Genomic DNA, 14,802 nt, shown 5'->3' on the forward strand with positions numbered 1-14,802 from the left:
GCTGCCCTGAGTGGAAGCCAAGAAGCCAAGAAGAGACCGTGGAAGAGGCTCCATTTTCCCTGTTGGAAAGGGACTCTGTCATCTGAGTTGATTCCCATTCGTATGGAACAAAAATCTATCCTACAGCTGCTCACATTTTCTCCATTGAGAACAATCACATTTAAATCTTGGCTCTGTGCCCACAGGGATGCCTATAAGACACACTTCTTATAGCACATGTTCAGCCAGGCTGACAGCCGAGGAAGGATGCTGTTTTGTAAAGTGGAGTTGATAAAAGGTGAAGCCTCTTTTAGGAGTCACTGTCAACAATGGGAAAGGTGAGGAAGGGGATGAAAGTAACAGTTGCCAGGTACCTGCTCCATCCCAGGCCTTTCACTTGTGGCACTTGATTTTACCACCACAGTAACCTTTAGAGGAGGTCAGTTTAGTTATTACCCCCATTTTACAGATGAGAAGACTGAGGCTCAGAGAAGCAAAGCAACCTGCCTAAAAGGTAAGTCTGGGAAAATACAGTGAGGGTGTGGGTGGAGCAGGGCTCCTATACACACCTAAAGCAGGCTCTGAGGCTGGGCCAGGGATGCTACAGATAGAAACAGGCTCAATCCAGATGAGATGTCAGAGGCTTGCTAATGAGAGCTCAGAGCATACACTTCAGAAAAGGAAACTGGATCCAACTATATGGGGAGTATCGGGGAGGGAAGGGTGGGTGAAGGGGTCCCAAGAGCGTTACATTTTCACCCACCATCACAAGACATCAAGAGATACCATCTACTGTGGATAAGCCAAGAAATAGCAACATACAAATTATCTCAAAATATGGAGATGAGGAGCAAAAGAAACAGCTACAGTGTAGGAAGGAGTTCGCTCTGGGGGCTGGAATAGGGAGGGAGAGGTGGGCACGGGATTGGCATTTTTCATTATAAGCCTTTTAGTACGCTTTGATTTTTCAATTATGTGCATGTATTACTTTAATAAAAGTAAAAATTAAAAACAAGTAAGAAAAGCACAAAGGAAAAAAGAAACCCATTGTGAATTGTACTGTTCCTCTGATCCTTCCATGTAACATGCCCTAGAATGATAGTACAGCATCAAGGCAAACAGACTTCACATGGAAATGAGGGACACATGGATAATGTAAACAGATGTCAATTCCATTCAGCACAATAATGCCTTTTAGATATTAAAATTCTGGGGGGAATAGTTCACTAAATAATGCAGGACAATGAGGCATTCCTAGGGCTGCTACCTCACATGGCAGGACAGAGTTGCCCTGGCCTAGACCTTCACTGTAGGGTGGGCTGCAGGCCAGACCCTCACTCCTCCCATTGTACTGCCTTGGTTTCCTCACTGAAGTCTGCTCAGCCCTGCAGGTCTACCTTGTTCTAGAAATAAGAGACGATACCAGACCGATGGATACACTAGAAGAAAAAGAGAAAACACAGATTGGGCCATTCATTCATGCATTCAACAGAAGATGAAGAAGCATTAACTGTGTGCCCGCAGGGTTTAAAGTGCTGGGTATAAAACAGTGAGCAAACAGACGAAAATTCCCCTTTCCTCTTGGCACTTACATTCTAGCCGGCGGTGAGGCAGAGGATAAAAAAGATAAATCAGTAAAAGATACATGAGAGAGATGACGTTGAGCGCTACACAGATATTGAGGGCAGGGAGGGAGATAGGAAGCACAGGGAGCTGGGGTACCACTAGGGAAGGACTCACTGGGAAGGGACATCTCAGCATAGCCTGAGGGAGGTCAGAGAGCCAGGCCCACAGAAAGCTGGGGAAAGAGGAACAGTAAGGACAGAAAGAAGCCTGGAGGCCAGAGCACATCTGGCCTGTTAGAGGATTGGCCAGGACGCTGGAGTGGCTGGAACAGGACAAGTAGGGGAGAGTGGAGGACAAGAGGTGATGCGGGTAACTGGCAGGTCCAATCCACCACCAGGAATGCCCTGTAGTCAGAGGTGAGCTGGCAAATGTTTAAAAGCTGACTTTGCAATCCTCTCCCCCTTTTTGTGGCATTTGCTGATTTCTTTTTCTTTTTTTTTTTTTTTTTTTTTTTTGCGGTACGCGGGCCTCTCACTGTCGTGGCCTCTCCCGTTGCGGAGCACAGGCTCCGGACGTGCAGGCGCAGCGGCCATGGCTCACGGGCCCAGCCGCTCCGCGGCACGTGGGATCCTCCCGGACCGGGGCGCGAACCCGTGTTCCCTGCATCGGCAGGCGGACTCTCAACCACTGCGCCACCAGGGAAGCCCTGCTGATTTCTATAGTGATGTCACTGAAGGCAGAGTTGGGAAGGGATGGGAACATCCAGCTCCAGCATCTAGAATCCAGCACCTCATTGCCTGTGCCTGGCCTTTGACCCTTTTATGCTGCAGTGATTTTTAAAAAGGCTGCCCCCACCCCCAGGACTCTCCACTTAAATGCTTTGAACAAGGTACATCCCTTCCAGATTTCGAGCCTTGTGCACTGACACACAGCCCATGTATGGCTCCATTTCTAAGTGAACTACCTGTGACAGTCTGCACAGCTCCATACCTGCCCAGCTGAGTGCATCTCAGGCCTTCACACTTGTTCTTGGCGATTGGGATGTTCTTCCCTTGATCTTTGCACGATTGGTTCATTCTCAACATCCAGATCTCAGCTCAAATGTCCCTTTCTGAGAGTCCTTCTGGGCTCCCCTGCCCCCATTACTCTCTTCACATTACCCTTTAAATTTGTCTTCACAGCCCTTATAACCATCTAAATTAAGTTATCTACCTACCTCTCTATGTATGTGTGTATCTACCTACCTATCTGCTACAATATGAAGTGGACCATGACCTTTGATATCTGGCATCCTGGCATAGCTATATGCATTCCAAGTGGCTAGATAGTGTCTTGTGCATAGAAGGAACACATTTAATAAATATGTATCCGTGACCTTTCTGTCTGATGCCTACAATATGGGTACTTAAGTAAATTGAGCCCCCTGCATGGGTTTAAGCATTTGCTTCCATCAGGGACTAGTGAGGGGCCTGGCGGACAAGAGGTAAGTTAGCAAGAGGCAGCCTCCAGGCTAAACGACCAGGGGGATATACCTCTTTCTGACCGGATGAGAGTTGGATTTTCCAGTTCCAGGGCAGCCTACGAACGAACGGCAACTCGCCTTTAACACAGTTCAGAAAAATCACACCCAGAGCCCCTCTGTCACCTGCCAGGAACGGCAAGTCATTTCAGCAGGCTGTTTGCAGCGCAATTGCTTCTCAGCACCAGGAGAGCCTTCACCCTCGAGTCCACGTTTAAGAGAAATTGAACGTGCTTGCTAAACGTCTCTCCTCCCTTGCGCCTGTATCCCTACAGACGTGGATTCTGGAGAGTGGACAGTGGGGCCAAAAGTTCAAAAAGGGAGGAGCAGCTGTGATGAGGGAGGAAAGGCCAAAAGGAGATGATTCGCCAGCGATTCGGTGATTAGATCCCCCATCCCAGACTTTCTATGGCCCAGCCACCTAATCATTTCAATGGTTATTATTTAAAAACAGGAAATAATTGACGTCTACAGAGGAGCGTGCTCAAACTGGTCCTCGGCGTGCAAGTCCTCTCCTAGACTCGATTAAGAATTGAAAGGGATGCTTCATCTGAAGCAGCCAGTGAGAACAACACAGTTTGAGGGGAAGTCAGTTTTGTGTGATGCCGGGCGGGAAGGAGGGGCAGGAAAAATAAAGGGCTGCGGGAGGGTTTGGAGGCCCAGCTTGGCCTCTGCCTAGAGCTCCTGGACTGACAAGGGCAGGAGGCAGGACAGAGACCATTTGGCTCTTCCTCCCTTGGAATTACTGCAACGATGAGGAAATGAATGAATACAGTCAGGCTCAGGCTGGCTCCCTTTCTTGCCTGCTCTGCAAACACGTTGGGAGGGAAGGGACCCTGGCGTGCCTCTAAGACCCAGTGTTCTCTCAACTTTGCTCCTTCATGTCACAAACTGAGCACCTACTCTGTGCTGGCCATCAGGGACACAGGGATGAGTAAGAGAAAAACAGTCCCTGTCCCGGAAGATATCATAAAAGCAACAGCAACAAAAACAACCAACAGAGAAATAAAAACACAACCGGGTAGATGGGATTGTGAGCTCTGCACGAAGTGCTGTCAGAAGAGAGAGGCGGGGAAGAATATCTCAGTTGGGTCTTGAAGGATGAATAGGAGTTTTTCTAGTAATGATAACAGTCATAACTATAGCTCATATGTATTAAGGACTTGCTTTGCTCAAGAGAGTTTGCTGGGTACATTTCAGCTATTATTTTGCATAAAAATGATGCCTAGCATTTATTGAATGTCTTCTCTATGTCAGACACTGTTCTAAGCATATATTAGCATCATTTCATCTTCATTAAATTAAATGATTAAATGATGATGACTCTATGGCCCTCCTCATACCCAGCATGTAGAAACTGAGGTCAGGGAAGGTGGGGGAACTTATCCAAAGTCTCCCAGCCAGTGAAGAGATGAGATTAGAATTTAAACCCAGGCAGACCATTCCAGAGACCCTGGTCCTAACCACTACCCCATACAGCCTTCTCATGAATTTTTCTTCTTTGCATCTGAGGAGTAATACAGAGGAAAAGCTAAGCATTAGCACCCTGAAGTCTTCTTCCTCAGAAAATCACTTAAAATAGAAGAATGACCCAAACCAGCACTTTAAAACCCATCCAATCCAGACTCACTATTATAACAATGGCCACCATTAGATCATCATTATATAATAATAATAATGATAATAATTCCACTAGGCTATAAGTTCCATCAGGGTAGGCATTTCTGGCTACTCCCCCCCCCACTCTTATGTTCCCAGTGCCTGGCATAAAGTACTCAATAAATTTTGTTGAATTAATGATAATAAACTTTAAATGATGATTTCTATTACATTGTCATGGGTTTCAAGACATCTTCATGTATATAATCACACTCTCATAAATAATATATGTCATAGTAAGGAGCAAGAGGAGGGCATAAGATGCTGCTTGGAGTGACAGGAGGGGTCCTCTTGAGTGCAAACAACGGAGACGCGGCTGACAGTATCCTCGTTTCCCAGACCCCGGACTTCTGGTAAACCTGAACTCAAGGCTAGGAACTGAATGGACCGTCACCAACTGCTTGCTAAGTGCACAGCTCACCAAAGCCTTGAGGTGGGTAACACAGTTGCTCTGGTGTCTCCTAGCAAGGGTTCTGGGGAGGCTGGACAAGAGAGCTTTCATTTCCAGCCTCTCGGTAGCCCCTTGCTCTTTCTCCCAGATGTCTGGGCATTGAGAAGAACTTAATTAACCACAACTGGATGAAGGATGGAAAAGGAAACTGCCTCATCATCACCCAGAAAAGACAGAACCCGTATGCCTGACAACCAGGGGCTGGCAGGGGTTGGAGGATGGACCCCCTGCTCCCTTGCCCCTCGTCTGGGATACTTGAGACGCATACCCCCTACCGTCTCCCAGAGATACCAGCACGATGAATGCAGCTGCCCACAGTGGTAGCCACTCAAGAAAGTACCCTATATTGGCCTCTTTCTCTCCCCTCCCCTCCCCTGTCTCACTCCCCACCACCCCTACCCGTGCTCCTGGCCCCCCCACCCCATCACATAAAAGACAAGTGCTCACATACTTGTCTCAGTGTCTGCTTCTGGGAGATCCGGGTCTAAGACTGGGGTGCGGGTCAGAGTGGGCATCGACTGTTCTGGCTACCCAGCTCTCATGCCCCTTCCTCTGGCAGCTCTTTGTCGCTCTCACCCTGTGGTCTGCTGGGTTGACTCCACCCCCAGGCTCCAAGGGTGAGTACTTGACTCAAGCATCCCACGGGCCACACGGAGTGTCGAGACCAGGGGTTGGCAAACTTTTTCTATAAAGGGCCTATATTTTCAGCTTTGTGAGCCGTGTAGTCTGCCGCAGCTACTCAGCTCTGCCACTGTCGCACCACAGCGGCCTTAGACAATACACAAAGGAGCATGGTGGCGTTCCAATACATTTGAATTTCATATAATTTGAATTTTATATAATTTTGCATTTCACATAATTTTCACATCACTACTGTTCTTCTTCTTCTTTTTTCTTTTTCCCCCAACCATTCTAAAGTGCAGAAAGCACTCTTAGTTTGTGGGCCGTGCATAAACAGGTGGTGGGACTGGTGTAGATGCTAGATCCATGACAGAAGCTGACCCAATCAAAGACAATCAGCCATAGGATGTCTACTGGGAAATGTGGGAAAGAGGCAACCTTTCCCTGAAAGAGGCAGCCTTTTCCTATTGAAGCTGCCAAGCTATAAAGATGTATCTTGGAAATTCCATGGGATAGTATGGAGACATTCAGCTTAAGGACAACACACAGGACAATAGATCCCAGAGGTGGGTGGGTTGGGCTGAGGGAGGAGAAGAGGCGGGGGGGAGAGAGAGAGAATCAAGTAGTGATGACATCTTTCAAGCCCCAGGATCCAGCCATGCATGAAGCCAGACACTCTTGGATTTTCACTTTCAAGAGCTAATAAATTCACTTTATTTTGCTCCTGTCTGTTTGAGTTGGGTTTCTGCTGCTTGCAACCCAAAGAGTCCTGAGTAACAGAGGATTTCAGAGGAGGCTTTCCCAGAGAAGGTAAAATTGGAGGTAGCCTTAAAGGACAGGTGGGGGGTGGCCTGCATGTCTGCAAAGCTGCTTGTTACTTCCCTGTCTCAGTTTCCCATTCAGTGGGCAAAACACTCTGTTATCTCAGACTCCAGATGGGTTTCTATTTATAATTTTGTAGAACCTCGGAGGTAGGCTCAACACTTCTTGTCGGATTGAGAGCGCTAACAAGCAGTGCCGTGTGTCAGGCAGAGTAAATCAATGCTTTCATGGTGGTACGCGGGCCGGGCTGCTGGGAAACTGCTGAACAGAAGGCAACACGCAGAGCCCACATCCCCACGCTATGAGATACAAGGAGACTGCAGCGCTGTCCTTTATTAAAGACAGGATTGACCAGTGATGTTGACCAGACTCTGCCAGGTGGTGGTGGTGGGGCGGGCAGGAAGGGCGGGGTCCCATTTCCCCCAGGAGGCCATAGCAGCAGCGGGACCTGAAGCTGGGGAGACTCCAGAGAGTGAGAAGCACTTCTGGCCTGGGTGGAGGAGGACCAAGGGTCAACACGGGGCAGCTCATGTGAGTCATCAGGTTGGGGGATGGCAGCAGGAAGGGGGCACGGGAGGGCAGGAGCCTGGTGAACCTAGGTGTGGCCCAGACAGTGACAGCTGAGGTAAGAACGAGGCAGGAGGGGCCCCCCAGCGTTCAGTCGGCCCAGCACGATAGCACCTCAGTCTCTTCCTCTCTCTCGGCTCACTTTGCAGGCTCCTGGGGGAGGCACCTGACTCCAGCCTGATAATTAGAGCACAGCATCCCTGGGCCTCAGTGATCAGTTCAGGGATGGCCACGTCTCCCAAGATGGGCCAAAGGGAGCTCTCGCTAGAGCTGGAACTGCTACTATTTCCTTTCTGGTCCAAGACGCATAGAACATAAATCCAGAGCTTCTAACGGCCACTCGCTAGGATTCAGGGAGGGCCTGTCTGAGACGGAAGTCAACACCGAGGAAGAAAGAGTCTGGAAGGAGAGAGATTCATGATGACATCATTTGAGCCTCTGGGTCCAGATGTTCCGGAAGCCAACTCTCCTTGGACTTTCTAATACTAGGTACCAATAACTACTCTCCCCCATCTTTTTTTTTTTTTGGTGGGGGGGTGGTAAGCGGGCCTCTCACTGTTGTGGCCTCTCCCGTTGCGGAGCACAGGCTCCGGACGCGCAGGCTCAGCGGCCATGGCTCACGGGCCCAGCCGCTCCGCGGCACGTGGGATCTTCCCGGACCGGGGCACGAACCCGTGTCCCCTGCATCGGCAGGCGGATTCTCAACCACTGCACCACCAGGGAAGCCCTCTCCCCCATCTTTTTAATGTTAAACTTTTCCCCCCCTGCCTAACCAAAAGCATCCTGACCAATACAGCCATGATGAAAGCTCATGTGCTGGGGGCTAGTCGTTAGTGCCACTTTTACCTGCCCCCAGTAGCAAGGACTGGGGCAGACAGGACCTTTAGGGTAAAGTCTAAACTCAGGTTGGCTCATAAGACCCGCTGGTATCTGATGCCTGTCCATCTTTGCAGGCTCACTTTCTATGCTCTGGCTATACCTCCTCTCATTCCTGGAAACGGATCTGGCATCTTCCTCTGTTGAGACCATTACACACGTCATTCTCTCTGTCTGCAACACTCACCTCTCCTCCTGTGGGCGCCTCATGCATCCTCCTGTCCATGACCAACACACACACACATGAGATAAGCTGGCAAACTTTTACTCATTTTTTCCTTCTTGGCTTTAATGTCATTCTTCCTAGAAAGATTTCTGTGATGCCCTCCATCCCTACTGTTTATTATTCCTACCTAATTCTGTCCTTCTCCCCCTACCCTGGCATCTACTAGGCACTGATTAAATATGTCTTAAATGAATGAATGAACAAGGAACAACAACGTCATCTCTAGCTCTACTACTGACACCTGTCGTATCTCAAAAGGACTTGGGGCATGGTCTCCTGGAGTATCTGACACAGACCCTATTAGTTGTTTACCCAATCTCCAGGCTCTCCTTCTTTCTCGATAATAGAATCCCTGTTGTTCAGAGTGACAGTAGACTCAGCTCCAGCTCGTGATCGACCTGAACCAACCAGGATATCCTGCCCCCCACTTTTCCAGTCTCCCTTGCAGCAAGAGTAACCATGTAACCCTGTCCCGGCCAATGAGACACAAGTAGAAGTCTCCTGAGGACTCTCCTAACAAGAAAAAGGACAAACATTGCTGTCACTGTCTCTTTTGTTCTCTTCCTGCCTTATATGTGAATGTGGTGCCTGGAGCATCAGCAGCCATCTTGTGACCATGAAGTGACAAACCACCAACCTCTGGGTGGGTGGCAACTTGGAAAGATGGAAAGAGGCTGGCTCTGGGTGTTGCTGTTGAGCTGTACCAGCCCAGTTCTACTGACCTCTCAGTTTCCTATTTGGTGGAGAACCAAAAAAAAAAAAAAAATCCCACAGTTTAAGCTGCTTTTAGTCAGGGTTTCTGTAGCCTTCTGTTGAAAACGTTAGTAACAGATGTGGTATCTCGCTCTTTGTGGGTACTAGCGACTGGTGTCCCAACTTACAGTTGCCAACTTGCTGCCCTGGAGTTCAGGACTCTCTTCTCCTGGTTCTGAGACTCTGCTGAGCAGAGGAATCAATCCCAGAGCTCATGCATTCCCCTCTCAGGCCAGGAAGAATCTAATTACCCAGCAATTATAGTAATTATTCCATCCAATTGATCGGTAATCGCTGTAATTCCTAAACATGATTTTCCATTAATAATTTGCAACGTATTTATTGTTTATACTCAAGTAAAATAGGCTGATAATAATAAGACTATTGAGATGGGATCCCCAGCGTCCTGAATATTTACACAGTGCAGTGGTACATGTTTTAATTATAATATGTATATTGTTTCCCCCCTCTTTAAAGGGACAGTGTTTGCTAATAGAAAATGCAATGATTACAATTCTGGCCTGCAAGTTCCCTGAACTGTGACTAGTAGTTCATTCCAGGGATGGCATAGAGAGTGTGATGATTGATTGTGAATGTCTGCCGTGAGCAGGGGAGGGCTAAGTTATGGCACGCGTGCTGGCATTTGTCATCTCTGGCTTAAGCACTGGTCTTCTGTTTCTAGCTTTATCCATGAACCCTAATCCTCAGACAAGAAGGGGGCACAGCCAACTTCTATGCAAACAGAGGAGGAACAAAAGGAACCCCAACCTATTTCTAATGACACTGCAACTCAAGATGGGGGCTCCTGTCCCATCTTAGGAAGGCCATCCTTAAAAGGGCTGAAGGTTTATAAATCCCATAAACATTTCCATTCATTACTGATTCACAACCTTCCCATAGTCAAGAGGCTTGCTTTATCCAGAAAGCTCGCCAGCAGAAAGACCCTTGTGAACGTTCTATGAAGGATCTGGATGGGAGGCTCCTCTGGGGTTTGTTCTAAAGGACCCCCCTCTGGAACCCACTGTTTCCCGACACTTGAATCCAGTAGCCACTGCCTGAGCACCTTTATCATCTGAATCATCCGAGGGTGAAACAAACAAAATCCCACACCCAGAACGCTCAGAGCTCATGCCTGAGTCTCCTCAAGTCGGTCACTGGCTCGGTGGGACCCTGAGGCTGCATCAGGGGAGGTTACCTGTCACAAGAGGTGCCTCAGGACTGGGCCCGAAAATCCCTATCCTTTTCCCAGGTGAGGAGAAAGGCCAAGGTATGCAGAGATTTCCACGCGTGATTTTATTCAGCCCTGACAAAAACTCCTCTGGGTGGGTTGAGATGGATTCCCACAGTACAAATAAAGACACTGACTGAGACTTGGGGGGCTTGGCAGACCCAAAATCACGTGGCATCTGAGCTAGGATTTGAACCCCGTTTGGTCCAACCCCAAGCCTTTATTCTTATTCCTGCACCAACTTGTCCTCCGGGAAACTATAGGTGGGTGATCAGAGCAAAATCCACCTGAGCTCATTTTAAGCCCGGTTCCCAGCCAGGCACACCGGGGATAAAGCCAACAAAACTGGCCTTCACCCTCCAACAGGTGCGTGTTGGTGATGTGGGCACCCCAGGTTCTACAGAAACCAAGATGAACAAGATAAACCCATCACGGCCTCAGAAGAACTTAGTGTCACTAGGGAAATAGATGTGAAACCTGACCAACCAGCGATGTGGGAGAGGAGGGCCAAAGTGGGTACCAAGGCTCAGGAAGCACAGAGGAGGGGGGTGCTCCTGGGGGATAAGGCCTCCCACTCCCAGGGAGCAGCGAGGGCCTTCTGTAGAATTTTCTGAAGGTGGAGTAGGCTGGGATGCAACTGCAGAAGCGGACGATGACTCACCCTGTGTTTAACAGCAACTCTGGTTCACAATACAAAATTCACAAAAATAAATTCACATGGCCAGCCTCGGAGCGCCCGACAACGCGTCTGAGTTCCTGCCCGTTGCGAGAGCATCGACAGATCATTCGTACGTGCCCTCATCAGTTGCTGGGACATTTCCCCTTCTCTTCACCTATGCTTTCTTTTGCAACCTGGGAGGAACAGTCAGAGGAGGCAGCCTGGCATGTGGACGCACAAGGCTGCCGCAGAACGTTCCCACGTGCTCCCAAAAGGCAGGGGGACTCGGAGGCCGGCATGGACCTGCTTTCGGAAAATTTGGGCATGATCGCAGGGTCAGCCCCTGCCTTGCTGTGTGGCCTCGGGTGAGCTAGTCAACCTCTGGGAGTGTCATGGCTATCCATCCAGCTGTCCACTCATTCGGAACATGCTCTCTGTACACCGACCATGTGCTGGCCCTTGGGCTAAGTGCTGGGACAGCCGGGTGTCCTTCTGGAGGGCGTGGGCTGGAGAGGCAGAGCTAAACTGACAATGGCAAGTGAGAGAGGAGGGCTGTGGTCACAGGGACCTGCGAGCGGAGAGGTGGGGCAGGAAAGCCAGTGCTGAAGGGCGAAGGACACGTAGGATAAGGTCCATAGGAGGGATGAGTGGGGCCTGGGGAGTAAGCAGAGGACCTGGGCTCCCGTCTCCGCTTTGTCGTGTACAAACTGTGCATCCTTGGGCAATTGACTTTGCTTTTCTGTGCCTCAGTTCGCCCCTCTGAAAAATGGGGTGATGATAAAGTGGCTCATTGAGGTTTGCTAAGAATGACATGAGCTCTACCTGCAAAGCACTGACACCTGGATACAGAGACTATTCTATTACATGCAACACCGCTGCAGATACCACAAGAAAGGAGCAGAGGTGTCATTTTCTAGAACAGCTGAGGAGGAATGCAGCTAGAAGAGACCTGCCAGGTGGAGGTGGCAGCACCTGGGTGGATGTAGGGAGTCATGTCCCCGCACCCTGTAGGGTCTCCGAGCATCCCAAGCTTCCTAAGAGCTGGGCTGTACTCTCTGACCCAGTGCCTTGACAGCTTGTTATGGACGACGCACGCCTTCGAGTTAAGGCGAATCAAAAGGCAGCTCCTGCTTTTGCCAAAGACTCGAACGTTCCCTGTTTAGGCCTGGTGCGGCGGTGAGGGCTGGGGGAAAGCCGTGGGAGAGAAGCGTGTGCTCTGAGTGCACCTCCGAGGGCACAGAGAGGGGACAAAGCAAAAAGATCAGCGTGCTCACAGCCAAACTGCCACAGCCTGCCTCAATACCCAGACAGAACAGTCTGCACCTCAATAGCCACTAAGAACTTGAAAAATAATCTTAAGAAAAACCCCTCATGGTTTATGGAGCCAAACCAATGAATTCACTGCCACAGAAGGTCATGAAGCTAACATACAGAACCAGATATAAAAAGGCTGCAAGGGGCTTCCCTGGTGGCGCAGTGGTTGGGAGTCCGCCTGCCGATGCAGGGGACGCGGGTTCATGCCCCGGTCCGGGAGGATCCCACGTGCCGCGGAGCGGCTGGGCCCGTGAGCCATGGCCGCTGAGCCTGCGCGTCCGGAGCCTGTGCTCCGCAACGGGAGAGGCCACAACAGTGAGAGGCCCGCGTACCGCAAAAAAAAAAAAAAAAAAAAAAAAAAAAAAGGCTGCAAGGACGAAAATGCCAGAGAGGCTTGCCCTGATGTAAGAGGAGGCAGCCCTGAGGCCTGGTGAGCTGGTAAGGGCAGGAGGATGACGATGATGATGATGACAGTTATACGACAGACTTGGCCACCACTCCCGGGACAGCGCCCACGTTCTGGGGACCGAGGCAGGTGCCTTCTTTTCTTAACCCTCAGAACATCCTTCGGAGCAGGCAGGTGAAGGTCAGGATGCAAGCCCAGCTCCCTTGACTCTGAATCTTGTGTGATTTCCTTCCTCCCCCTCACGGGCTAAAGCTCTGCAAAAGGCTCTCACTGCTTTTCTTAAACACAACCGTCAGGACCAGAGTCCATCTATTTTCATCGAGAGTGTCTGCAGAGAAAGCTCATGGAAGTAATAACCCAAGTTTCCCTCTCTCCTCCCCTCCCCCACCCATCCCCTTCCCCTTCCCCCCTCCCTTCATCCTCCTTCTCATCTTCCCAGAGTCACTAACTGGATCTGATCAACCCTCCCCTTGCCCTGCACCCCTTCCGGAATCGGCATCTAAAATGCTGCTTCTGGGGCTTCCCTGGTGGCGCAGTGGTTGAGAATCCGCCTGCCGATGCAGGAGACACGGGTTCGTGCCCCGGTCCGGGAAGATCCCACATGCCGCGGAGCGACTGGGCCCGTGAGCCATGGCCGCTGAGCCTGCGCGTCCGGAGCCTGTGCTCCGCAACGGGAGAGGCCACAGCAGTGAGAGGCCCGCGTACTGCAAAAAAAAAAAAAAAAAAAAAAAAAAAAAAATGCTGCTTCTGACTCACAGACACAGAAAATAAACCTATGGTTACCAAAGGGGAAAGGGGGTGAGGGAGGGATAAATTAGGAGTTTGGGATCAGCAGGTACAAACTAATGTACATAAAATAGATAAACAACAAGGCCCTACTGTATAGCACAGGGAATTATATGTAATATCCTGTAATACAGGGGTCCCCAACCTTTCGGGCATTGGGGACCGGTTTCGTGGAAGACAATTATTCCACGGCTGGGGTGGGGGCATGGGGGGGTGGAGGGATGGTTCAGGCAGTAACTCGAGCGGTGGGGAGAGGTGGGGAGCGGGGGAGAGCGGCAGGGGAAGCTCTGCTCATTCTCCTGCTGCTCAGCTCCTGCTGTGCGGCCCAATTCCTAACAGGTTCCCAACCTCCGGGGTGGGAACCCCTGCTGTAATAAACCATAATGGAAAATAATATGAAAAAGAATATCTATCTATCTATCTATCTATCTATCTATCAATCATCTATCTATCTATCCCTCTAGCTTTCTATAACTTAACCACTTTGCTGTACTCCAGAAACTAACAGAACATTGCAAATCAACTATACTCCAATAATAAAATGTTGCTTCTACTTTCACCCACCCACTGGCCTCATTTGGTCCCCTCTCAATTCTTATCCTCCTGGGCTTCTTGGAGCTCTAAGAATTATTCCCATCCTCCGGCCCCCAACCCAAGTGACCCTCCCATACACGATACTATCTGTCCCCTGCCACCCAACTTCGTGAACCATTCCTTCTCTGTTGCTTAGTTTCTCCACATGGCACCACAGGCATGTTGGAGGGACAGTTCTTCATTGTGTGGGACCGTCCCCTGCATTTCAGACCCTGGTCACTACCTTCTGAAAGCCCACAGTTGCCCCAGGCTGGTGACAACCAAAGCCCCCTCCCTCCCTATTTCTAAATCCTTCCTGTCGGCGGAGGGGGCTGTGGATACCCACCGTGCTTGACAAGCTCTGCTTCCGCCCTCTTTAATCTCCATCTTGTCCGAGGCTGTGCAGGAGGTACCACTGGGGTATCTTCACAACCACCCGGTAACTTCCTCCTTCGGAAAACGGCCCCCTTCTCTCCCAGAGGTGGCCCTGCAGCCGTGTTTGTGGGACCTCACAGTGGTTTGCTACGGTTGTCACCTGACTTGAGCTGGCTGCAGCAGACTCTTCTAGGAATTTGGGACTGGGAGTCAGAACCTGCCCGCATGCGTCTGAGGTGATGGGGGCTTGAGAGGTGTGGGGCCACGTGCAGAGGTGCTGCCCTGCCGAGGCGGGAGAGTGAAGCTGGTGTGCAGGGCAGCAAAGCATCCCTTCCTGCTTTCCAGCGGAATCCCCATTTTGTTTGGGAAGCTTGCTGTCTCCGTAGGCTGATCCCACTCCTCCCACGGGCCACTGACTCAGAG

At 50.2% G+C, this 14,802-nt stretch overlaps 1 protein-coding gene across 2 annotated transcripts in view; it reads right to left on the reverse strand.

The window, feature by feature from the left end:
• KAZN (kazrin, periplakin interacting protein) overlaps positions 1–14,802 on the reverse strand; it is a 1,159,438-nt gene that overhangs the window by 235,477 nt on the left and 909,159 nt on the right. The gene's annotated exons all lie outside the window — the stretch shown is intronic.

Source organism: Kogia breviceps, chromosome 1 (genome assembly GCF_026419965.1).
Source record: "Kogia breviceps isolate mKogBre1 chromosome 1, mKogBre1 haplotype 1, whole genome shotgun sequence".
Taxonomy (NCBI): Eukaryota; Metazoa; Chordata; class Mammalia; order Artiodactyla; family Physeteridae; genus Kogia; species Kogia breviceps.